General features: G+C 42.5%; 1 protein-coding gene across 10 annotated transcripts in view; it reads right to left on the bottom strand.

The window, feature by feature from the left end:
* Window positions 1-7,859, bottom strand: part of HIVEP2 (HIVEP zinc finger 2) — a 136,957-nt gene extending 129,098 nt beyond the window's left edge. For 8 of the 10 annotated variants that reach the window (XM_063151404.1, XM_063151396.1, XM_063151402.1 and 5 more), the window contains exon 1: window positions 7,511-7,859. The gene's annotated coding sequence lies outside the window, so the exon portion shown is untranslated. Of the gene's footprint in view, window positions 1-5,081; window positions 5,544-7,510 lie in introns of those variants that run through there. The other 2 variants (XM_063151399.1, XM_063151400.1) reach the window with 1 other exon arrangement.
* Window positions 7,860-25,176: the final 17,317 nt, after the last annotated feature.

Below are 25,176 nucleotides of genomic sequence, written 5' to 3'. Positions count from 1 at the left end.
TGATCAAAACAGATTATCATATCAAGACAGCAGGAAGATGTCCAACTTTATAGTCTCATAGTTGATATTTAATCCTACAGTTTCTACCAAACTGTAGAAACTTTCTTGACTTACACAGGATGGGGAATTTGGCTGTAGGAGTCTATGAATGTCCTGCCAAAGATAAATGCTTTTTTCACTAAAGAACTATTTTACTTCAGACAAATGCAGATAAAAGGCTTTTCACAAACAGTTTCAGAAATTTCATTCATAAACATAACTGATTTTAAATGGAAATAAGTCAAAAATTGCCCATTTCTATTGTTTCAGAAGACCATGAAGTGTACTTGATTTTCTTTTCTAAAACATTAACAAAACAGTTTTAGAAATTCAACTCTCAAGATGAATCAGAGTTTCACAGGTGTCACACAGGACTCAGTTGAACACTGTCAGCGTGCAGAGGTGTCAGTGAACCACGGGCCTGCACGATGCTCTAGGGCATCTCTTTCATTGCTAAGGCTTGTGCAGAAAGAAGGAAAATCACATCCAGTCCTCAGAAAAATTGACAACAGTTAAGAGCAAATAAGGATATTATTTTTCAGCTAACTGAACTATTTATTTTAGCTGTCTTTGAGAGAAAAACAACATAAAACTCCACATACTTCTAGAACTTTTGTAAGCACACTACACACAAAATTAACTACACTGATCTGTGAGACTGGTAATAGATGCCAGCAGCTTAGGTCTCTGTTGAATACTGACTTTGGTCTAAACTGAATAGTTTTTGCTCTAACTAAATAGTGTCATGTCTTGTTGTCAAGGAAGGGTAACCTCGGTTATAATTTTATACTATTCTTTCTTGACGCACTACACATGTTTTGTTTTAATGCAAGCCACAAACACAAATACATAAATACAGAGAACTGGGACTTTTATCTTACTAAAATAAACAAAAACAACAAAAAAACCCACACCAACATGTAACAAAACCCCACTGTCTAATAAGACTAATTTTGATAGGCCTGATCCTGTGCCATTAGATTTTTTAAACTTAGAGTTCCTTTCTGCCTAAGCACAGATGTTGGTCTATGGAAAACCTGCTCAATAAATAATATTATTTCAACAACATTCTCTGATGTTTTATATCTTACACTGTGCAGTTAGAACTTTCTTTCAGCTTTTTACATTTCTTTAGCAATACTACTCTCTGTACCCACAAAAGTCTGAACTCCACCATAAATTATAGAAAACAACTTGGAACTTTTCTGCCTTTTTTTTTTGAGTATTTTCTTATGAAGAGGGTCAAACTCTACCTTATTGCATTACTTTTAAAATGTCACCTGACACTGTAATTTCAATTCCCGTTCCCTCCTCTAGTTTTTACTGTTCTATTAAACTGAACTATACATGCAAATTACCTAACTGCTTTTCTTTGTATGAAATTTCCAATAAACTACTACCTGAAAGAGAAACTTTCTGTAGCAGTCAAACCTTGAGCTTCTCCTGTATGACACAACAGCAATTAAGCTAAGCCTTTCAAAAAATACTGTACATTCTCTTCCCCACCTTTTTTGCAACTCACATAAATCTAAGATTTTAGTCAGAGTTGCAGCAGTTCATTACAAGTTACTTTAGTTGCAATTAAGTGAACTTCCACATTTAAGAACAGATGTATTCTTTACTATTCTTTTTTGGGGTGTGCAGGATCAAATTTCTTGTACATGAATTGCATTTTTCAGGCTCGGTAAGTGTATTAGGGCAGAACTATCAACTAACAGGAAAAAAAAAAAAACCCAAAACCAAAAACCAGAAAAACAAGAAAATAATTTTATGTAAAACACAAATTGAGGTGCAACAAAACAAACTCATGTGTACATCAAGTGGCCATAAAGTCATTACCTACTACATTAATACATCACTTGTGGTTACCATGTCATACTTAGAAGGAACTTTTTTGCTGAGACCAAGTTTACACTGACAGCGATAGAATGTGCATAAACAAACTCAGAAAAAGGGGATATTATCACTATACAAACTGGTCATATCAGTATCACCATGTACCAGGGGAATTTACATCAGATAATTAAATCCATATTTATGCACTGTATCACTTTCAGAAAAGCACTCAAGTGGTACACTACTGGGTAGGCTTGCCCTGAGACTCCCATCCAGAGAAAGTGAAGGGGGGAAAAAGCAGGCACAGGCTTTTTCTTATTCAAGTAAAAGGCAATATCCAGGTTCAAAAAAACAGTAAAAGAGACACATCCAGGGCAGAACAAGGAAATAGGGAAACATAAGCAATACTGTAACCAAAACCAGAGTGGTCCACACCCCACTGCTGTTACCCTGGGTACAGAGAACAGAGTGACCACTTTGCAGATGTACAGAATGTGCCTGAAAGACAAATGAAAACAAGCACCCAAAATCCACAACACTTTCTCAGAGCAAGAAGAAGCTTTTATGTTTAGACCATATCAATGATGGCAAGAATTTAATCACAAGACAATAGAGAAAGGGAAGCGATTCCTGACAGACAAAATTGCATATGGCACTTTAATGTCTTACTCTACACTGGGGCTTTTGAAACACTGTATAAGATTGTTCCCCCCACCTATATCCTCCTGCACCTTTTCCAGGCTCATAGCTTTGGGAAAGAGAGTTCTCAGGGACAAAGCTTACTGGGGACAACCCAGTGTAGAATAAGACATTAAACTGGCTTTACCATCCTTACTCACTACAAGTAAGGAGGGCACAGCCAATCGTTTAATCTATGAACAAAGCAGAATGGTGAAATAAGATGTCCATGGTACCTCCCACTTGCTATTTTAGTAAAAACAAAACAAATTTAAAAACCCCAGATGTTTCCAGACCTTAATATAGTCTTTAATTTCACTAATGATTTCTTGAAGTCTAAACAGGGGCTTGCTACTTGGTTGTCATGGAAAAATCTGTAATATTTCTATTTACAGTGGATTTTTTCTCTCAGGCTGTCAGACCAGCATTTTCACAAGTCCTAATTTCACTTGAGAATTAAAATTATGACTGCAATGAACTGCTTTTTAATATTTCCTGCTGAAATAGGGGAATCATTGCAAAGTCTTACAAAAAATTTTAAGCACCCAGAAGAGAAACAAGGCTGTGCAAAGCTGCTATTTCACATCAGAATGGCACAACCAGCTTGAAACTTTCATTGTTCTATCATAATTCTGTGCCGCTTTATTTAAATGTAGCATCCCAAATTACTGACTGAATGTGAGAAAAATATCATTCTGTATTTTCCATCTAGCTTATACTTCCCCTTGCTGTTTCTTCACTTTTTCAGCAACTGCTAGATATTATATTGAAGGGAAAAAAAAGAAAAGAAAAAACAAAAACCAAAACACCCAACCAAACAAAAAAATCTCCAACAAACGGTTAAATACAGAAGAAAGCCAAATAACTTAAAAAATATTTAATCTGTAGCTTGCTACTTCAGAGATGCTGTTTAAGAAATCTTAAGAAAATTAACCTGCCTCTTAAAAAAAAGAATTTTTAAAGCAGTTTCCTTGTAACTTATCGGACCTTTTTCAAATAACAAAGGTATGCAGCCTCTGCACTCAACACTGCTGTTCAACTCCCAAAAGTATTAACAATTAACTCTTCCTGAAGCCTTTAACCAGCAAGAATAATAATAATTATGCATTCCTCCTGCTTGGAGGACCAATAATTTAAAGCCACATACTGACAGTCTGAGGTAAAACAGATAAAACATTTTCTCTTTACTCTGTGTGAAGACCATTGACATGAAGAACCAACTTTTCATGGGCCTGAATAATGATGGGACAGGGGAAGCCAATACTCAGCTCTGGCAATTTACCTGCAGTCCTTAGGCAGAATCAACTGTAAGCAGGTAGTACTTGCTGAGTTGTACAGATAACTATCAATACAACCAACCACAGCTTATTATAAACCCCACCACACTCAAATTTGAAGGACGGCAAGCCATATTTCATAACCCGAGTCATATTACTGTGACTTATACATTACTATGACTTGCATACAGGAATACTGTTAAATAGCAAGCATTTTTCTCTTCAACGGGCAAGTAATGCAGTGTTTCACTCAGTAAACCACTTCTGCCAGGCACACAGCTCCTATATTCCCACTACCTTACCCAATATGGTTAAACTACAAAAGCAGTAACAGTAACTACCCCTGCTGTTGACCAAAAATGATGAGCAGAGGGACATACAAAATGGTACTCATTTCTTTCACTTCTGTTTAAATCCAATTCACCTTTTTCTTTTTTAAAAAGCACCTAAGTAAATGAATAAGCAAAGAAGTTTGGCAAAATGCTCAACAATAAATGTCCTGCTTTAAAAATGTCCAGCTTAGTTACAAACATGCAGACCGGGGTCATAAATTTGCTCACACAACTAAGTACAGCCAATGGTATTAGAAATAGTTAAAAGTCAAAAAAGAATAGCCTTGTAGGGTGCCACCACATAAACTAAACATGAATACTGCCAAACACTCAAGTAGACACATGTACCATTATTCAGCAAGGACCACATGAATGCATATGGCTCTCTGTTTTGTCCTCATAGTAACAAGAAGGTTTGTAAACAGATCTCGCATATGAGGCAATCTAGTCACTTGAGAATCTAATAATCTGCCTTTATAAAGAAGCATTCTGCACTGTTGCCACACAATTGGACTTAGATACACAATTAAAAGTCCTCTGCATTTGTGCTTTGGGACAAGCGCTGCTCGATTCTATCCTAATCCATAGCAGCGAGGTTTTAAGAAGTCACCTCAGTCAGGACGTACAGAACTGCCATGCCCAACAGCCATTGGAAAATAACATCAACACAACAGATACAAAACATTGAAAATGCAGATTGTTCGATCAACAAAAGTAATGACACACTGATTTTGTACTGTGTTACTGCTGCCTTTGCATAGCTGAAAACCACAGCAATCTTCAATACGTTTGCAGAAGACAGTAATACTTCTTAAAACTCACATGAAAAAACCCTCTCAGTCTACTCTACAACACTTGACTTTTCGAGAAATGAGACAAAGCAAAACAAATATTGAAGAAAGTTTCAGATAATCCATACCTGAAGTTTCAGAAATATCTTCTGAGTGGAAGGATCAGGAAAGATTTAACATCTAAGTGTAAATAAATATAAACCACAGGATATACTGCATCTATCTAAATATATTCACGTGCTGCAAATCCAACAGGCAGAGACTCTCCTATCTTTGAAAAACAGATGCACTTTTTTAGCATGCCTGTATATCATCCTCACTATCAAAAATATTGAGGATTCCACACCGTGTCCTGATAACCTGGGGATCAAATTCCTCTGGTAGTCAGTGGTAATCCACAACAACAACAGAACTTAAAACTGGGCCCACTGAATTTGTACCTCGTTAGACCATAAGTTCCTTTAATCTATTAATGACTCCAATTACCCGGTGTCCCCAGAACTGCTGACGATGATGACCGGAGCCCCCTTGCGCTGGGAGCTGCACGAACACTCGCCCGCACACGCAGCTCCGGGAAGCAGAGGAATACAGACCCAGCCAGCAATGCTTCTCCTCTGCCACCCTGACCACTTTGTTTACTTCTTTCGTAATAGCTCTCAGTATAAATTCATTAGAAGAGAAAAAATAAAGAAAAAGCGACACCCTTGACTAAGTCAGCATAAAACGCTTAGTGCCCCCTCTATTATTTAATAATGTACAAACCCAGACAGATTTAATACTAAAGTAGGCTTCACTTTAAAATGAGACATGAGAAACTATTTAGCTAAATGTTTCTGCTGAAACTCAGTAGTATTTCGATTACTTTAGTTTAAAAAGGTATTTAAGAACTATTGCCCAAAAAACTCCAACTCTTTAGTATCTCAGCAGAAGTTTCATTTCTGCAACTATCATATTAAAAAAAAAAAAAAAAAAAAAAAAAAAAAAAAAAAAAGTTTGACCATTAGTGCCAACTAATAAGAAAAACAGAGCCCTTTTCCGGGAAATTAAGCTCTGAGGAGGTTTATCGTTGTCCCGGGGCGAGCCCCGGCCGCCTGCCCACGGAGACAAGATGTGCTGGCCGGCGGCCGGCCGGGACCCCGGGCCAGGCGCGCTGGGGCGGCGGGGCCTCCCCCGGCTTCCCCACCCGCGGGCCGGGGCTCTTGGGGACACCCAGCACCGGGAGCCCGGACACCACCACCCAGCCTCCCTCCGTCCGTCCGTCCGTCCGTGCCCTCGGCCTCGGGCTCCCTCTCACGAGGGCAAGGCCGTGCGCCGCGCCAGCCCCCGGCAGGAAGGTCGGGGCGGGCTGCGGGGCATGACCCGGGATAACCCGGGGCTTTCCCCCGCCTCCCCCCCCCGCCGCTTGACCCCGACGGCGGGGACACGGCGGGGACGCGGCGGGGCAGCTCGCCGCCCCTGCCCGCCTCCCGGCGCGGAGCCGGCGTGCGGTGGTGTGTCCTATGCGATATCCTATGCGACAGGCGCGGATGTGCCGCTTACATAATCCCCGCCGGCCGCACACGTACCCCGCATTACATAAGGGATCGTGCCCCCGCCGGCCCCCGCGGCAGCCCCGCCGGCGGGCGGGGGGACAGAGGGAGGGAGAAAGGGAGGGACCCGGCGGCGGCCCCGGCCGAGCCCCTCGTTAACCCCCTTCCTGTGGCGTTTACACGTCATGGAACATTCCCGGAACGGGCCAACGTCCCACCCACTTCAGGGAACAGTCACCGCGGCGCAGCGCGCACACGCACTCTCGCACACGCACCCCGGCGCGGTGCCGGGTGTCCCCGCACACACACGCACTTCCCCCGTGTCCGGCACCCCCGCGGGGACGCGCTGGCAGCCGGGGCACGTCCCCTCGCTCCGCTCCCTCCGGCGCCCTGCCCTCCGCCGCGCCGGGCGGCCCCGGGCGCCCCCCCTGCCTCGGTGCCCCCCCATCCGCTCCCGGGGCGCCGGAGGCCGCGCTGAGTGCCCCGTCGGGTCGGCCCCCCCGCGGGCGCCTCTCCCCGGCGGTGACCATGCCCATTCCCCGCCGCAGGAGGGGATTACGCAAGGCTGCCTTCTCCTCATCTGCATACACTTACAAGCCGGGTATTCCCCACATTTCCTAACGGCGTGTCACCGACAAAGGCCTGTCCCCGCCGTGTCCCCCTCCTGCGCCGGCTCAGCGGGAAGGGCCGCCGGCCGTGGTGCGCCGGGGACGGTGCCGGTGCCTGCCAGCGCCCGGAGCCGCCGCCACAGAGGTGACTTACCGGTCCGGCGGTTTTACAGCCCCGCCGGCTTCCCCCGCAGGCGCCCTCCCGCCGCCTTGCCCTCCATTTACCCCCGCAGCCCCGGGCGGCACTCCGAGCGCCGGCCACGGACCCCCCGCTCCTGCCTGCCGCGGCCCGACACCGGCCCCGCGGCGCCCCGCAGCCGAGCCCCGCCGCCCCGGCGCGGCTGTCAGCTGGTGCCGCTGACAGGGAATGAGCGGCGGGCAGGGAGGAGGGGGCTGCCCGCAGCAGCCGGTGCTGCTCACCTGGGAAATCACCGAGGAGGAAGGAGGGAAGCCCTCCCGGTGCCCTTGTTGTTGTTGTTGTTGCTGCTGCTGCTGATCCCGCCGGGCGCTCGTGTTGCTCCTTTGCTAAGGGCTCGCCCGGAGTGAGGCGGCTCGCGGTGCTTCTTTATATATAAAGACAGACAGAGATATTCCAGCGGCCAAGGGGCGCCCGCTTCACGCGTTTATCTTAAGGCAGGTCATTCCTCTCCCTCTTTTTGGAAAGGCTCATCACCATCTCCCTGACAGTGGCGGAGGGGCTGGTGTTGCACGGGGGAGAGGCGGAGGCCCGGGAGCCGCAGCCCGCCCTGGCCGCGGCGGGAGGGAGCGCTCCGCGCTGCAGGCGGCTCCGCCGGGCTATTCCTGGCACCACTTCCCAGAACAGAAGTTACAGGGCGGCGAGCGCGGAGCGAGCGCGGGGAGCGCGCCGCCCGTGACGTCACCGGGTCCCCCCGCGCGGCGGCGGGAGCGCTCCCGGGCGCGGTGCTGGGCGCTGCCCGCCCTGGGAGCTGCGCGGGGCGGGAGCCGCGGGAGCTCCGCGCCGGGGAGGGCGCGCACCGAGGGGGCAGGGCCTCGCAGGGCGAAGCCGCGGCCTCTCCCCGCCGGCGGAGATCGCCGCTCCCCTCCCCCTCCCCGCCGAGGGAACTCCCAGGAGAGCCAGTCCCGACTTGCCGTGCGCAAGCCGCGCGTCCTCCCGGCCTGAGAATTTCCTCCGAGGACGCGGGATCCTCCTGCCCCCTCCCCTCCCTCCGCTTCCTTTCTCTCCCTCCCCCGGCCCCTCCGCCCCCTCGCTCTCGCCCGGCCGAGATCGCGTTATCTGTCAAGGAGAACAATGCACCGCCGGGGCTCCCCGTGCCGGCCGCCGGCCCGGCTGCGCAGCCGAGCCCGGGTCTCCCCCGGGCAGGGACCACCGCGGCCCTCGCTCACCCTCAGCACGTGGGCCCGCACGAGGGGCGCGCATCGGGCCGGCCCGGCGGGGCTCGCCGCCGCCCCGGAGGGCAGGCAGCCCGCCGCGCCGCCCCGGGCTGTGCCGCAGCCATACGCATTTATTGCAACACCCGCTCGCCGCCAGCGCCGCGGCCGAGCCGAGCGGAGCGCCGGCCCCGGGAGCGACCCGCGCCGCCGCGGGTAACGGGGCTCGCAGCCCCCGCCGCCGCTCACGGGGCTGCCCGCGGCCAATGGGGGCCCGCAGTGCCCGGGGCGGCGGGAGGGGCTCGGCCGAGCCGGGGCCGGCGGCGGGGTCGCTCTCCCGCAGCAGCCCCCGGCCCCGGGGCAGAAAGGCGCTGCAGGGGAAATTCCCTCCCGGCCGGGCGAGGCGGTGCCCGTGCTTCCTTGAGACATCCCACCGCCCTTCCGCGGTGGTCCGGAACCCAGCACGGGTTTTCGGAGCCTTCGCCGAAGCAGGACCCGGCCCTGGTCCCGCACCGACACACGCCCCGGGTCCTGCCGCTCACACTATCTCTGAGTTAGTTAAACCTGAGCGGGATGCGGGGAACAGCGTTTGTATTCCTGAGATTTGCCACGGCTGCTCGGAGAGCGAAGCCTAACCGGCTGGTTCCCTCTCCCGGCCGCTCCGGCAGTGCGAGGGTCCCTTGCCTGGCCTCGTCTGCTTTGGCTTTGCCGTGGCACCGGCGCCCGCTGGGTTTTTGACAGCAGGTCTTCACTTATTGTTCAGAGTAAATTTTCTTTTGGGGAATCCATCCAGCCGCGTTTACAGGTTACTGGAAGTCGATTTGAAGTGTAGCCAACTCGCAACACCATCACAGTGACATCAAAAGTCATACTTGGCATCTGAGATTATTCTTTTGACTGAAATCACGGAAAAAATCTGTCTCGTGGATGAAAAGGAAAAAGTTTATACATAAATCCTGAAAACAATGGTAGATGCCAGAGTAAATAAAACCATTATTTCATAATTTTAGTAGCTAAGAATTTTAAGTTGTTCATGCGTCTTTTAGGGACTAATAACAACTCAGTGCTCAGAGCTGGCAATACAGGGACATAAAAGGGCATAGAATCCATTAATAAAAATCTCATGCTACTGTGGTCTTTGGCCCCTGTTAATTTTGGTGACCTCTGAGTCAGGTTCACAGTGCTTCATTTTGCTCAATCCAGGAGGTGCAGGAGACTCTTGGGATTTCTTGGGGTTTCCCTCAAGTTATATAGGCACAGGATCATGTGACTATAATTTCATGATAAATTATGACTTCTTTTACAAATAAGGCTTGCTCCTACAAGCATGTTCAATACTGAGAGGGCTGAACAAAGAGGTTTTGGCTCCTCGTTATGTCCGTGAGCATGTCTGTCTTTGTTTCCTGATTTTGGTGTAAGTGATACTGTCATTTCTGACACTGAGTATTGTTTGACTGGAATTATTCTGTCTGAGCAAACATATTGACTTTGGGCTTGTGATCTTTATTTGATGTCATGTTAGAATAAGTCAATGGGAAATGGGAGTGCTTAGGATTTGTTTCAAATTGAGGTTTTCCCATCCTGCTGTTTTCTACAACAGCAGCATTTATAATTTATCTCTGACCCCAAATGATGGTTGCCAGTATCTTCCCCTCTGGGAGGCTGCAGACTCCTGACCAGCACCTTTGACTTCTTTGCGTATGCCCAGCATTGTCATCCCCTCTCCTCCTCTTGCAAGACTTCAGAAGTTCATTTTTACTGTCACAGAGACCAGGCCACAGAATGTTCAGTGTTCAGAATAGGAGTTTATTTACAATCGGTCTCAAAGTAAAAAATGCTTCTCCATAATGCCTTTCAAAATAAGGGTCTTTTTCCAATTACATTGGTTACCTATACTGTGTGTGCATTCCCACATTTCCCACATGTGCCATCTGAGCCAAAGCCATTTCCTTCACTGTGGCTATGTGCTGGAGCTACAACTCTTTGGCACTTTGGTGCTTCCAGGGGAGAGAGTGAAGCTATACCTGTGCTCAGAGAGAGACCCTCACTGTTCCACAAAATTTGTTTGGCTCAAGCCCCAGAGCAGGTTTTGACAAGCTGCACAACTTGTAGCTGCAAGGGTCCTCAGCTTGGAGGAGACCTCCCCAGCAAAGAGGCACGGAGTCCTCCCAGGGTCCCTCCAGCCCTGTCCCTCTTTGTGCACACGTGCAGGGGAGTGGGTGTAAGTGAGCACAGACTGACCTTCATCCCCACCGCTGCCCCTTTCCCGTCCCCCAGGGAGCAGGAGGCAGGAGCGCTGTCCCTCAGGGGCCTGCAGCTGGGATGCTGGGATAGTTTTCCTCCCAGACTCCTGCCACTGACTCCGCAGAGAGGCATCAGACATCTGAATCACTTTCTCTCGCCTACTCATGGTAACAGCATAACTTAATGATGATGTCCTTGCTTCATACCATCCTGTCATTTCCCTCTGGATTTTTTTTCTATGTTTACACCCAGCATTTAATAAAACTATCACTCTAACAAAGAAGATAACTAAGGGAGGTCTCAGATGTAAGATTTACAGCTAATATTTAAATATAGATTTTGCAGATTCATCAAAAAATAAGTCAGTCTTGATGCCTGGAAAGCACCTTGGCCATCACAGCTTCAGCTCACAGCAAACACAACATACAATGATAATATTCAGCAATGATGTTCACAGATTATTAAATGCTATAAATTATTCTGAAAATTTGGTTTGATCTCAGGGCACACAGAATCCATCAGTTTTGTAAACTGTGCTGCTCTCAAAGTAGATAATAGAAAGCATTACATAATTTTTCTATAATAGTGCAGTTGAATTGAAATGTTAAACAACCATTCATTCCTAAAATAGCTAATGATTTTAAAAGAATTAATCCTTTCTTAAGAAAAAATTACTTTGTCTCCAAACCTGTACCTACAAGCTCAATACTATTCTTCACAAAGTTGCTGCAGGTAGAACTGCAGCAAAAGGGACAATTCCTTTATATAAGGCATTGATACCTCTTAACTGATTTCACTGTGAACAGTGTAAAGCAAAATTGACCAAATGTATCCAATTTTCTGAAAGTCTCTGAGGGTAGGAGTGCAAAACAAAATTAGTGGTGTTATTTTGCTGTTTAGATCCTCTTTCTTAAAGTTTGATTAAAAGTTAGAAAATCTATAGGAAATCTATGGGAATCTATGTGAATGGCTTTCCTCATCAATAAATACGAGGAGTTTTCTACCAGTAATGTTTAAAACACATTCTCCTTGTTTATACAGGAGTTTCCTCCCATATTCCTTCTCCCACTTTTCTGACCTGCTGTTTCTCTGCTCATCAGAGAGAGAAGGGCCCTGAGCTGGGTGCTGGGCGATGAACAGCCTGCAGGAGTGAGGGTCCCAGCCACCAGTCCCTCCTAGGGACACATGGAGATCCCAAGAGGGCACACCCAGCGGCTCTGGGGCCAGCAAGGAGGGCGCCAAGGGAGACCCAGATGGATCAGAAGAGTTGGCAAGAGTACTAAAAGGGCTGCATTTGCTTCTGACTTTACTTAGGGTGTCAAATACATCACAAAATCCATTTTAAGAGCAGTACTAATTCAGGTAACTGATTTTTTACTTTAAGAGACACCTACCTTCTACTGACCATCTCAAGCTCTTCTCAGAGATAACTAGAAGCTATAAGATTCACATATCATTTAATACGATAAAAATGCATTTCCTGCCACAGCATTCCACCTTCTCATATTGTTTTCCTTTTGCTCAAGTGCCATCTTATCATATGAGAAAAGAGGAAAAGACGCTGCCATTTCACCCTCTCAACACCTCTTCCTATGTGTTCCTTGAATCCAGGCTGCTGTATCTTGTTTGTCTACTCTCCTACGTAAACAAGGGTAATCTTTCCTCACAGGGGAGTGTGCCCATGACTCCTCCACAGAGCACAAAGGAGTCACAGTGGAGCACTCCTTTATGCACAACATCTCCAATCTCATACAGTATCAAATGGTGTGAAGGAGCACGAAGCCAGGGTGGTGAGCTTGAACAAGCCTGTGTGTAAATAACTTTGGCAGAGGGCCCAAAGGAAGGGGAGTCCTGTTTGCCTGCTAATGAACAAATGGCTGTATTTCCTGAAGGAAAAATATTTTTCTGCTATCTTGAGATTTCCTTAAAAAAAAAAAAAAGTGATTTTCTTCACATAAAGTATTTCCAGATGCAGAACTAACATGCTGTGTGCATCAACAACTTGATAATAACATGTCATCACTTGACCTTGGAAGAGGGTGAAAAAATGAAAAAGGCAGAATTTTCTGAAATTATGCCCTTTCATGGGAACATTTTTTTAAGCCCGTGAATCCTGGGAAACTGTTTTTTAAATGAAATTTGATTACTTTTACTCATTTTAATTTTTTTTTCATAGCTAATTGACTAGCTGAATAGGAAAATCTACACTGCTGACTCGAAACTCAGGCAAGGGATTATATGCACTTCTCATGTGAGATAAATAAAGCTTGTAAGTTCTATAGCCAGGTTCTATTTGCTTGTCCTTTTTAACATCATAATCCAATTAAGTTTTTGAAAGACTTTTAGGCATTTGAAAAAAATATTTTGCCTTGCTGACAAGTGGAACATGTTACCAAGCACTGGTTATTTATCTTGAAATATAAAGTATTAGCTCCTGCAATTTTCTATACTGGACTCAGTTTTCCCCCTCACCCTGCCCCATTTTTTATAGGAACAACTGAAGTAAGAGCCTGCCAAAAGCATGACATGATTTAGCAACTTCTGAGTTATATATAACCTGAACTATTAAGTGACTTAATTTTCTAAAAGCTTACCTATTTTTATTCCCATTAGCCCTGATAGCCTTTCATTTAGCATTCTTCTCAAACAGGGAACTCTTTTGCATCATCTTCCAATTCAAAGAAACCTCCAGTGCTTCATGCATAGAGAATTTAATGTATGGGCTGAGAGAGCAGAGGGGCAGGCCACTCTTAACAGTGAGTAGTGACAACTTGAAAACAGAGTAAAGAAGAGATCTCAAAATGGCAGGGGGCACTTTGGATAAGAAAAATTGCATTAACTAAGTTGCAGCTATCTAGAATTTCACCACATTATCCTATCTCCATAACTCCTCTGGCACATGTCATGGGAACCTTCCTAACCACATTGGTTACCTTCCTGGTTTTGCATCCCTGGTATCTTCCCACAGGCAAGCGCCCCAAGCATCCTGCAAATACTTTCCTTCTCAACTGATTGAGAGGGAAGTGTGCCACCTACTGAAGGACCTCAGCCACTTTCTATATGTCTTGGACTTTCTTAAGTTCTTTCCCATTTCTGAACTTTCCAGGCCTTCACACTACTGTTTTGAATTAGAAATTAGTCTTTGGTTTATGAAAGTTTGTAAACTCAGCAACTGGAAGGTCATGAATATGGACATGAGCAAATGTAATCCAGGCTGATTCCATCTAATTCGTGTGTAAGCAGCATAATTTGATAAATCATCTGAAAGCAGTTACTCCTACATTGCCACTTTTTGCCAGAAATGAGATAAATATCAAGAATTATCTCTACAAATGTAAGAAAATACTCGATTTGTAGATAATTAGTAAAACACACAGATGAGGTGGCAGTGCTGACATACATGGTATTTGCAGTTTAGGTGTTAGTTAGGCATTTTTAACAAATGAGTGAACAGCTTCACCGCCAGGCAGTAGCTGCCTCTGATGGTGGGTGCACTTTCTTCAAGTAATCATTTGGTTGAACAAGCTCAAAGCAAACTTTACACAGCTGCTGTCATAACTTGCTGTTTGACACACCTAGAGAGTGTCCTTTGGTTACCTGAGCCTAACACCACTGAGTTATTCATGCACAGCACGCATTATTTTGGCTACCAAAAATGTTGGAACAGATGTCAGTGTTGTTTCAAGTGTTGTAATACTGGATCATCATAAAAAAATAATTTAAGACCAATTGATTTTTTTAATATCTATGAAACCACTCAACTGAAAAATTTTCAGTGTTGAGGTTCATCAGAGCCTTTCATTTTTGAGTCAGCAATATAAATTCTGTTATATGCACTACAATAGATGATCAAAACTTCTAAAATTGTGATTCACTGAAATTTACAGATAATATATGCTTTTTAAGTTTCTCACACTTCTGTATTAAACTGACTTACTTCTCAGAAGTATTGTTCTCAATAATTCTCAGTAAGAATGTCATCAAAACTTCTGCTGGAATGTAAGAAATAAAATAATGCAGTTTAGAGTAAATATCTTAATGGATTAACAGTTTGAGGATGTGCAAAATAAAATTTGAAGTGTTTCTACCAGTTTTGTTAGTCTAAACCAACTTGTCATATGGTAGTACACCAAAATCTCTGTAATACTTGAAACTGGACCATTCAAGGTTTCACATGTGTAAGACATAGAAGAAAAATAAAATTCATTGTCAGCAAGAACAAAACAGAGAGAAATTTAACTGTAGACTCACCATCATGTCTATACCTACTATCAGTTAAAAAAGTTCTATAAGTCACTGCAGACAGTCCAGCAAAACTATCAGCCCAGTGACCAATGCAAGCACTGTTATCAGAGTAATTCAGAAACAGAAGGGATAAAAAAGTGTTACACCTGTATAGATGCAGGTGGCACACGCCAAATACTCTTCTGCTCAGGCACAATCTGAAAAATAACATGGTGCCATCTTTCCCATCTTTCTTCTTTCCCATCAAGAAAATTATGAGGTTCAGCAGACTTAACAGGCAAAAAAAACCCCCACCCCACTCACTTAACACAACACATGGCAGAAGTGTATGCCTGAGGCAGAAGAATGCTGTGGGGTGCCTGACTATGAATGTCTGAAAACAAGATTGGCCTCATTAGCTGTGAGACAATCCCTTACTGGCTATTAAAAAAGCTCATATATGTGCAGATGCTTAGGGGTCAGTCCCTAAACCACTCACTGACTGGCAGAAGTGGGTGTATCATGGAAAAACTATAGGAGATTAAAAGAGGAAATTCTTTCCCTAAGTAGTGTAACTGGCCCCACTTTGAGGACAACAAATTACATGGAGTTCTCATCTGGCTGAAATAATGGCAGCTCTTATCTTCCTACTAACTTATGGTGGGTTGTTTCACGGGGCTTTTTCCAGTCACAATTGGCCTTTCTTTCTGCAAATGTCTGACAACTTTTGGGCTTTTGAAATTATTTTCAGTTTCAAAGACTGTATGGAGAAGCATTCAATGAAAATTTCAGTTCATCCTTGAATTATTTTTCTTCTTCATAATGGAAGAGACATTGCAGAGCAATGTTGTATTTTCTGGTTTAAAATCCAAAATGCATTAAAGATCTCCAACAAATTGCTGATTTGTCATAATGTAACCAATTCTAATAGCTAAAATATCAATATTAACTCTATTTCTTGAATACCACAGATTTGTAAATGGGAAATACCCAGGCAGCAAACTTTGTATTACCTGAGTTTTTAAACTTATAATATTTTTGAGCCATTGGCAGCCCAATTAGGTGTTCAGCATATGTCTTGCATTTCAGAATCCATACACCATTCATCGGGAGTAAAGAAATATGAAGGGGATGTGAGTCATTAATCATATTCAGGAAACAGGTTTCTGAAAATTAATACATGACCAGTTGCCAGTAAGTAACCATCTGCTACATATATGAAAAAAAGTATGTTCTAAAGCTACATATTTTAATGATAGTTTTAAAATGTTCAAATTGTAAATGGTAACGGAAACAGTGTTTCTCTAATGGAATGTCTAAGATCACTTAAGACCCACCAAGGGCTGCACAATAATTCTGATCAATGGGAGCTGGGTAAAATTGCACAGTCAGTACAGTACAGACAAGTCTGAAGTCAAGCTGGTGTGTAAAGGCATAATTACTGTTAAGTGCAGAAATGACCTTAGGGATTTCAGTGATGTTCTCCTGGGCTTAAAGTTAAACAAATGCTTAAGTGTCCTAGATTTCACAGTTCTATGCCCTCCATCCTTACTCACAGACATTGACATTTCTTGCACACCTCTAGGAGAAAACCCTAGACAGTTTGGCCCCATCTCTAGTTGACTATGAGTATGCAAGTACATGGTTTTCCTACTTTTTGAAGATTTTTTGATTTTTCAAGCAGGTGGACACTATTAATTCAAAGAGGCTACATTCATTGGAGGTTTTCTGTTAACAATTTCAGTTGTAATCTCAGTATGTGTCACCACTGCATCACTGCTGGGGGCAGGGGAGGGAGGAGGGGCAAAGAGTCGAATTGTGTTCTTGGTCAATAAGGACATTGTCAGACTGTTTAAGAAGCATATTTACCCAAAAACTAAGAATGGAAATTGCCAGCACAATTACAATGTTTTGGCAAGGAACTAGCACGAAGCCTGGGAAAAGTATGTTCATGGATACCAACATGTATAAAAAGAGATTCACTTCTGGCCTTACTGCAGTGCTCCTGGCTCAAGGTCTGTGGACTGTAGAAATTAATAAAACAGCAAATTCAAAGTTCTGTTCTAATCTTCACTTAAACTGTAATTATATTTCAACAATCCAGAAACTTTTAAAACTGCAGAAAAGCTGGCAGCAGATAACCCTGTGTGCTATGAGCAATAGGCACTCACAGCCATACAATAAATTAAAAACAAACCTCTCTGCTGCAGGTAAGTGTAAAGGTCTGTTAAATATTTTAGGTGAAATTCTTTTCTTTCAAAAGATCAAAATTGCATCTTCAGCTTCTGTGCATAAACCAAAATATGACTAAAGATAGTCGATGACTGTAGGCAACAGATATTCTATAGTGTAATTTAACTCTGATTTTGGTCAAAAGATACAATGTAAAAAATATTCTAGCAGCCAGATACAACAAGTAGGATATCTCATGGTGGGAGAAAAAAAAATTTCTGAAACCAACAGAACAGATTGGCCAGTCCTCTTCAGTACCGGTCATCTATTATCATCCCAGCAGAACTTCAGAGATTGGTAGGTATTAGCCATTTACATTAACATAACAAGATATTGCCTACATATTCTGTACTGTTCAAGAGCCCACAACTGAAGAAGAAGGTTTGTGGAATGCCTGACAAACTTGCAAGTACTGCGAAAACAAAAAGTTTCAAGTTTTGCTTCAGTGAAATGCTGTTAGTGAAATTATGAATAAAATCTTCTGGTTAAAGAAATATTTGGAGCCAACAAATCAGGTATCTGGTGAACTCAATTTGTCTACAGTTCGGGATCTTCACTTACACTGTCTCAGACCTACTAGCTGACTTACAGTGCAGTACTCACAAGCTTTTTTATATCCCTTATCTACCTCTCCAAGGCCACAGGAGACAGGACAGCAGTGAGAAATGGTGTCTTAGGTGGAGAACTAGATTTTTCCTCCATACCCTAGGTTCTGCTAACAGAAGAGGTTGGTATGGAAATCTGAATCCAAACTTATTTAAAGATATTTAGGCTTTTTAATTAGGTTCTCTTTAATTTTCTACAGGACTCGTACAACACAGAAGACAACAAAGTTATTGTTATAGTAGTCAATGAGCCAGGGCCCATCCCTGAGGATTTGTATCTTTATTGCCCTGTATCTTTAATGCCTTCCCAAAATAGTCTGGCACCACACACACACTCCACCTAAGAGAATGAAAAGATGCCAACCAGCAAGTTGAGGGCTGGCTGGCAATGTGCAGAGGGAAATGAAGTACATATTGGCAGGAAGTGAAAAAATAAAGTTATGCTGAATGGGAAGAGAAATACTGAGAAGGAAATTATCTCAATTCAGGAAGCTCTTAATAATATGTTTAAAAATAAAGCATATGCTTCACTATCTTCTTATCAATAGCCTGTGTGCCTCAAGTTAGGCACATATTTGAGCATCTTGCTGAGCTGGGGCTCTGCAGTGAAGTTTCATGAGCTGCTTAAAGGGACATAAGTCTGTGGTGTCACTGAGAGATGTGAACCTCCCCTTCCTGATGTCCCTAGCCCTGTTGTTCCACCACCTCTCCTCTCCTGGCACGAGAACTTGTGGGAGCTGCACTGCCAGCAGCATCAGCAATGCACTTGCAATGGGGGTGGAGGAAAAGAGCAGGTAGGGAGAGGGCAAGGCCGGCTTCTTCTGCACATGCAGGTGAACTGGACACAAGCTGAAGACATTTGTCAAACCATACCCTGTGTGTCCTCAGCCACTCTATTCCTCTTTTAGCAAAGCTAACAGAGAATCCTTCTACATGATTTGAAAGAAACTTAAAAGTATTAATTTGCATTTGCAGAACAAACATTTCTAAAAATTGTGTTTGTTTTTCTTTTTTTTTACTGGAGAAGTGCCTGACAGATGGTTTGAGTGAGGAGTGGCGAGGCACTTAAACCAATTTCCCAATGTTCTGTCAGCTATTTACAGTTTCTGTTGCACACATTCATCGTTCATAATCTTTCAAAAAATTCAACTTTACCTTTCAATGTATAAGGAAAAAAATGTTCTGATGTCCCATACTGATACCACTGTATGATACTGTTCAAGTTATTGGTCTCCATCATTCAATGTACAGTGCAGATATAGACTAGCTCATTAGTCAGGATGAGACAATAAAACAGTTCTAACCATTTAAAACCTATTAATCTGGATAGCACCATTAGCATAAGCAATAATTTATTATTACCAAATTAAATCCATTATAAGTATCTTGAGTGTCCAATCAGGTTAGTAATAAACTGACTAAAGCTATCTCCCCAAATGACTGTACTCCTTGATGGAATGCTTTGGGGATTGCTATGCATTAATCTGACTTTTAGTGGGCTGTTCTGTTATTTATAACTCTGATAAACTGACTTTCATAACATGTAGAACAGCTGAACATTTTGAAATAGTTAGAATGCTTTCATAGGCTCTGTGATCAATATTTTTTTCTCTCTTTAGAGGGTAAAAGGCATTTTCTACCATATCACAGTTTCATCAGTTAGATAATCCCTGATCAATATGAAACATGAGTATGTATTTTTTCCTTCAGATTTTACAGGACTTATGTTAAAGGAAACAGCAATGAAGACAAAACTTAAAATACTTGAAAAAAACCAGGATGCTAAATGGATATTCCAGATGACAAGACTAACGTGTTCTCATTGTTCCCACGGAGCTGGAGGCCTGCTAGCACTGGCTGAGCACAGCACACTGGGTGTGCTAGTTTGTTGGGACAGACTGGGATTGAGACTGCCCCTCAAAAAAGACTTAAGCTATTTAGAAGTGACAGAATAAAGTCACAGATTTACTAACAAGAATTTTAAGAAGAGAGGTAGGGAGTTTTAACTATTTTTAAACTATTTAATAGAAACATGTAACTTTTTTTTTGCTAAGGACATGGGTATAGGATTTTTTCTATTAATTTTAAATTATTTGTCCAGATATTTTAAAAACCTGCTATTTCTTGTAAATGCTAAATATTGTATATTCTATTTATCAGAAGTCAGATTCTTTTTATCAGAAGTCAGATGTTAAGCAATTGCTGTCATTGTCAGTGATTGCATCCCATATATATTTTGAGATATACAGATTAAAAAAAATTATTTCCTCATGCAGTAGAGCTATGCTTTCACAGGGACAAATGTGGGATATACTGTTTGAATCCCACTGACGGGAGATTTTTATCACTGCTTTGAACTTTTTTAATGCCATTGGAAATGAATGTGGTAGGATCAGCATCAAGTTTAACTGGTCCCCAGTCTCAGTCCAGTAATTTACTCCATTGGTGGGATTGTGGGCAAGGAACCAGAACAAATACCCAAGTTCACAGGATGTCAGGAGTCAAATGGGGTAAACTAAGTTGCAGCACTGATGGGCTGGCATGGAAAGAAGGGGACTGTATTGCCTTTGTTTTCCTGTTGCTTCCATTTTTCTGTGATCTGACACATCTTGGTACTCAGCACAAGATTTTTCTTGAGGCTGTTGTGATTTTCCCCTGAAGTAAGAAAATATATGACTAGGTCTCTTCTGACAAACTGACAGGGCAATAACTTATGTACACGAATCAGATTAGTTGACAGTAAAGATACATGGGATGTGTTATTTGAAGGACATGAATAGTTGTTGTTATTTTTCAGCCTGAAACAACTTTGCTCTCCTGAATGCAAAAACCTGCCAAGAAAAGTAGAGTGAACGTAGCTCAGTGTCATAAAGCTGACAATAAGATAACGCCTAGTATTTTAAACTGGCCTCTTACTCCTTTTTCCAAGGTTCAGCCATAATAATAATTCTTCTGAAAGTCAGATTGTTTTGTGGGATTTTCCAGTGTAGCATAATTCAGTTGCTTAAAAGTCTTTGAAATTCAAGAAGGAAATAACCTAATGGAATCAGAAACAAAATCTACTGAATTTTAAATCACAGGGCATCTCTCAGGCTCACTGTTTCTCCCTTATGCATGGGTAAATAAATTTAATTTGAGGGTAAGAGATGTAGCTTTTTCCCACAAAATTAATAGATTACACAGAAATGAAACCTTTTCTGACAGTCCTTTGAAGAAAGTTTTTGTTGGTAAAACTGAACGGGCTTGCACTCTGATCTTTTTTGGCTGTTTTCACTACAGTCAAAGCAATTTATGCATCTATAAATACAGAGATGTGCCTACTTCATATACTGTTCCTCTTTTAGTCTTCTTTTAAAGCAAAAGCATATTCAGTGAGCAACTGAATTACATTATTTAAATATGCTTCATGATCTATGCAGCAAAGCTAACTATGCTCGCTGGTTTCCTTCAGTGAGGTTTCTGTGAGGCTAAGCAGGAATCCTGTAAGCCGTGGCTCACAGTGTGGTCCTGCACCTCCTCCCTCCTGAAAGGGAGAAAGCTGAGGGGACAGTGGGCCCACTGGCTTTCCCCTGATTTACTGCAGGCAGGATCTTGGCCCCTGTGACTTACTCTGAGGCTCACTTCAAGCCCAGACTCCCATGGAAGAGGAGCTGCTCTGGGGGAAGCCAGGCTTTCAGCCAGGCATGCAGGACCACAGCGGAGGGAGAAGCACTCCAGGCTGGGGCAGACAGTGAGGGAGCAAATCTCATTCTGGACAGCTGGACACAGGCGTGACCTGATGGTGAGGAAACATCTTTTGCAGAACTTTGCTGCAACCAGACCAGGGACCTTCTGGCTCATCTGAATAGACAGAAATTTTGCTTATATTTTCCAGTTTATCCAGTCTATATTTTCATGAGAAGAGAAACTTTCTCTGGACAAGGAGGTTTTTGTTACTGAGGGAGGAGATAGTGTCACCTATCAATTTCCCTTGCCATGCCTGGGGATTCCTCTTAACCAAGGAAGAAAATTATTATTAATGGGAACCCAAATCTTTGCTCCCTGGCTTAATGCAAGTGATGAGCATGACTAGCATGACATGTGGCAGAGAGTAGAGTCAGACTTGCTCCCTCACTATCATCACACGAGCACCTTAAAGGCTAAGCTATAGAACAGTCAAATTTTCTACAGTTGACACTTTTTCCTTTGCATAAAACAAGCTGTCAGCAGCTAAGGTCACAATAAATCCTCAGTCCTGCTTCAGAGATGAAACCTGAACATTAAACTTCAAAATAAAGTATTTTATTGTTTATGCAAAATATATAGTCATCAAAAATAATTAGAATCCTTCCCCACCCAAGTATATCCTCTAAAAAGTACGACAGAACAAGAAGTGGAATTTGCAGATTATAGTTTGTTCTGCTACGTGGCACAACTAAAACTTTCTCACATACTTCATGATTTCTTTAACTCCTGGATTATTTGGGGAAAAATGTTACCCTTTCAGTTTCTTGTATCTGTTTCTTCTCTGCTCTCTCTCACCCATCTTTCATTTCAGGTCACATAAAAAAGGTTTTCCACGTTTAAGTTATTTGCATATGCCCTTACAGACTAACAGCTTGATGGCAATTTGCTACCCACTTGCAGCCACAGACCTCTCACTTTGAACACCAGGAACTGAGGGAACCATGCAAAACAGGATAGCAGCACTTGAATATTGTATTACCCATATAAAGATTAAATGCAATGGACTATCAAAAGTAAGAAGGCTCTTAGGAGCATCAAAGTAAAAACAAAGGCATTATGTAAGGACAAATAAATTATTAATTAGATTGATAGGACCTACAACAGAAGAATTTTATTTCACTGAACTACAGACTTATATTTGTAACAAATCTAAATGTAAACTATAGACACATATTTGAAAACAAATCTATATGTAAACTCTTGATCAGTACATAATCTTCCTTATGTACTGATGAATTACAATCACAAATTTCTACCTGTAAGTGGAAGTTTCACTGGCAGTCTGGCATAGTGGCTGTTTCTATAGATTTGTGAGACAACTTGGCCAGCAGCTCTGCAATTTCACATTTGAGTTCCTTCAAAATCTTGGTTGAATGCCAACCTGCCCTGGTGACTTACAGATATCTGTCTATTTGATTTAACTTCATTTGGATCCATGCTTCTATAGCTGAAGGAGATGGGAGCAGGGACTTGAAGCAAACTGTCTTTGTTTCAGCCACACTGCCAAAGCAGTAGTGATATGTTAAAATGGAAATCTGTGGAAAGAAAACAGGCCTAGTGATTCTATCCAGTCACCCTCATGCAATCTGCATTGTGCTGAAAACACTGGGCAGGGTAATGACAGTGATCACAAAGGCAGCAGTGAGGCACCTTGTGATTTGCACATCTGTCAGAGCAATGCCAGCCTACTTATGAGATGATAAAATGAGCTAAATTAAGAACGATCAGGGAACCCCATTCACATTATTGAAGCATCATACAGTAAGTGCAAGAGACAGGTGGCATAAGTGCTAAAACAAGGATGGAGAGTGTGTGCTGCAGGGAATCAATCTACTGCATTAAGGGCTAATGGCACACTCAGTATTTATCCATTATTTATCACATAAATGAGTATGTACTGTCTAGACTGCAGAGGTGCTTTCATAACTAGAATGACACTGATTACTGAAAATTAAAAAATGAGAGATGATCTTAATAAGTGAATTGAAAATTAGCAAATGGTAACAAACTCCACATGGTATATCTGCTCAAACGAATAACAGTGGGTTTTGTTTTGGTTCTATGAAAATTATTTGATCCATTGCTATAATTTTAGATTTTGAAGAATAATGCAAAATCTGGAAAAAAGGTAGAGGACTTAGGATGCAATCAGTTCCTGCCACTATCACATACTTTCATTTCATGCATACTTTTCATTCTGAGATGCTTTTTGTTTTGCTTTAATATTATGCTCATTTATTTTCCCTTTAAACTTAGTGGTTCATTAGTGAAAACTAAGAATATCTGCTCACACTGAGAAAAGAATTCTGTTACTCACCATGTACTGTGTTCCAGTTGTGGCATGGAAACCACACTCTCTGCATTATTTTTAATGTTTTAATGATACCAGAACACCGGCCTTGAGTAAGTCAGTTACATGAGCTCAGGCTTGATCATGTATCATTATCAGTGCAAGCTGCATTATTACATTCAGAAGAAGAAGCGTCAAATTTTCACCTGAGACCCACTGAGGATGTTAAAATTGGACAAAAATTTTAGATGGTTGGTTGAATCAGGAACCTTTAGAGATTAATTCTAATAAAAGTAGCACAAGGTTTTTTAGGCATGCTAATTTATTAATGAGGGATAGAACAATGATATCAAATAAGTGAAAAAGAAGCCCATAAGTGTTCCCACTATATTAAATATCTTAAAAAGATGACTTCTACATTAAGAGAATTTTGTTCCTAGAGACATAGGTAACCATTTAAAATTTATACTAATGCTAAATGTTAGCTATTTGCATTCATCCACATTACACTCCATCCTCACCACAGACCAGGAATTCCCAAGAGACAAATCATTATATCTTGCAGTTGATCAGGTTTTTATCTAGGTATGCTGGCCCTGAAAGAAACCTGTGTACTTCTTCCATGTGAATCCATCATAGCTGGTCAGTTTTTTCATAAGCACCAAACTGTTGTCCTGCAGTGAATCCATTACGAGGAAAATGGATATGTTTTCCATGACAAAGTGAAAAACATAAAATTTTCTCAGCTGCCATCGGGAATGTCTGAAAATTTTAAAATCCCTATCTCCAATCATTTCTGGAACTATCCATGATATAATTTGCTCTGATAAGAAGGATATATGTTATATTAAGATGCCAACAAACAAACAAAACCAAAATAAAAAAATCTCTCAAACCTTGAATTGCCTAGGTTAAGAAAACATTTTGTGATTAATCTAAATCAGCCAAAATTAAATGGAGTCTTACAAAGATTTAGATTGTGTTCTGAATCACAGTGTGCCATCTGGGCTGCTCATAAATTATAAAGCTGCTAGGTCAGTGGCTGCATAAGTTCATGCAAGGCTTGAAGATGCTTGAGAATAGATAATATTTTTTGCAAAATGTTCATAAACAGGATTTCTTCCACCCTCATGCTCACAAATATTTTGGTAAAAAATTTGCAGTCCTGTGCATTTTCAATTATCTCTGGCAGTTGTATATTACTAGCATAACTAGTCAGATTTACCAGTTAATATACTCCAAAAAGGCACCTAAAGGCTTTTAAAGGTACCTTAATTATCATATTTACAGTCTCCAGGGTTACTTCCAGCAAAGACATCCTGATTCAACCTCTCCTGGTTCATTCAATTGCATTTTATTAGCTAGTAACTATTCTGCTAAAACTTATAGTAATGCTGCTCCACATCTGCTTAAAC

Source organism: Melospiza melodia, chromosome 3 (genome assembly GCF_035770615.1).
Source record: "Melospiza melodia melodia isolate bMelMel2 chromosome 3, bMelMel2.pri, whole genome shotgun sequence".
NCBI lineage: Eukaryota > Metazoa > Chordata > Aves > Passeriformes > Passerellidae > Melospiza > Melospiza melodia.
The sequence above is the reverse complement of the archived record's forward strand: the minus strand, read 5'-3'. Positions and strand labels throughout refer to the sequence as shown.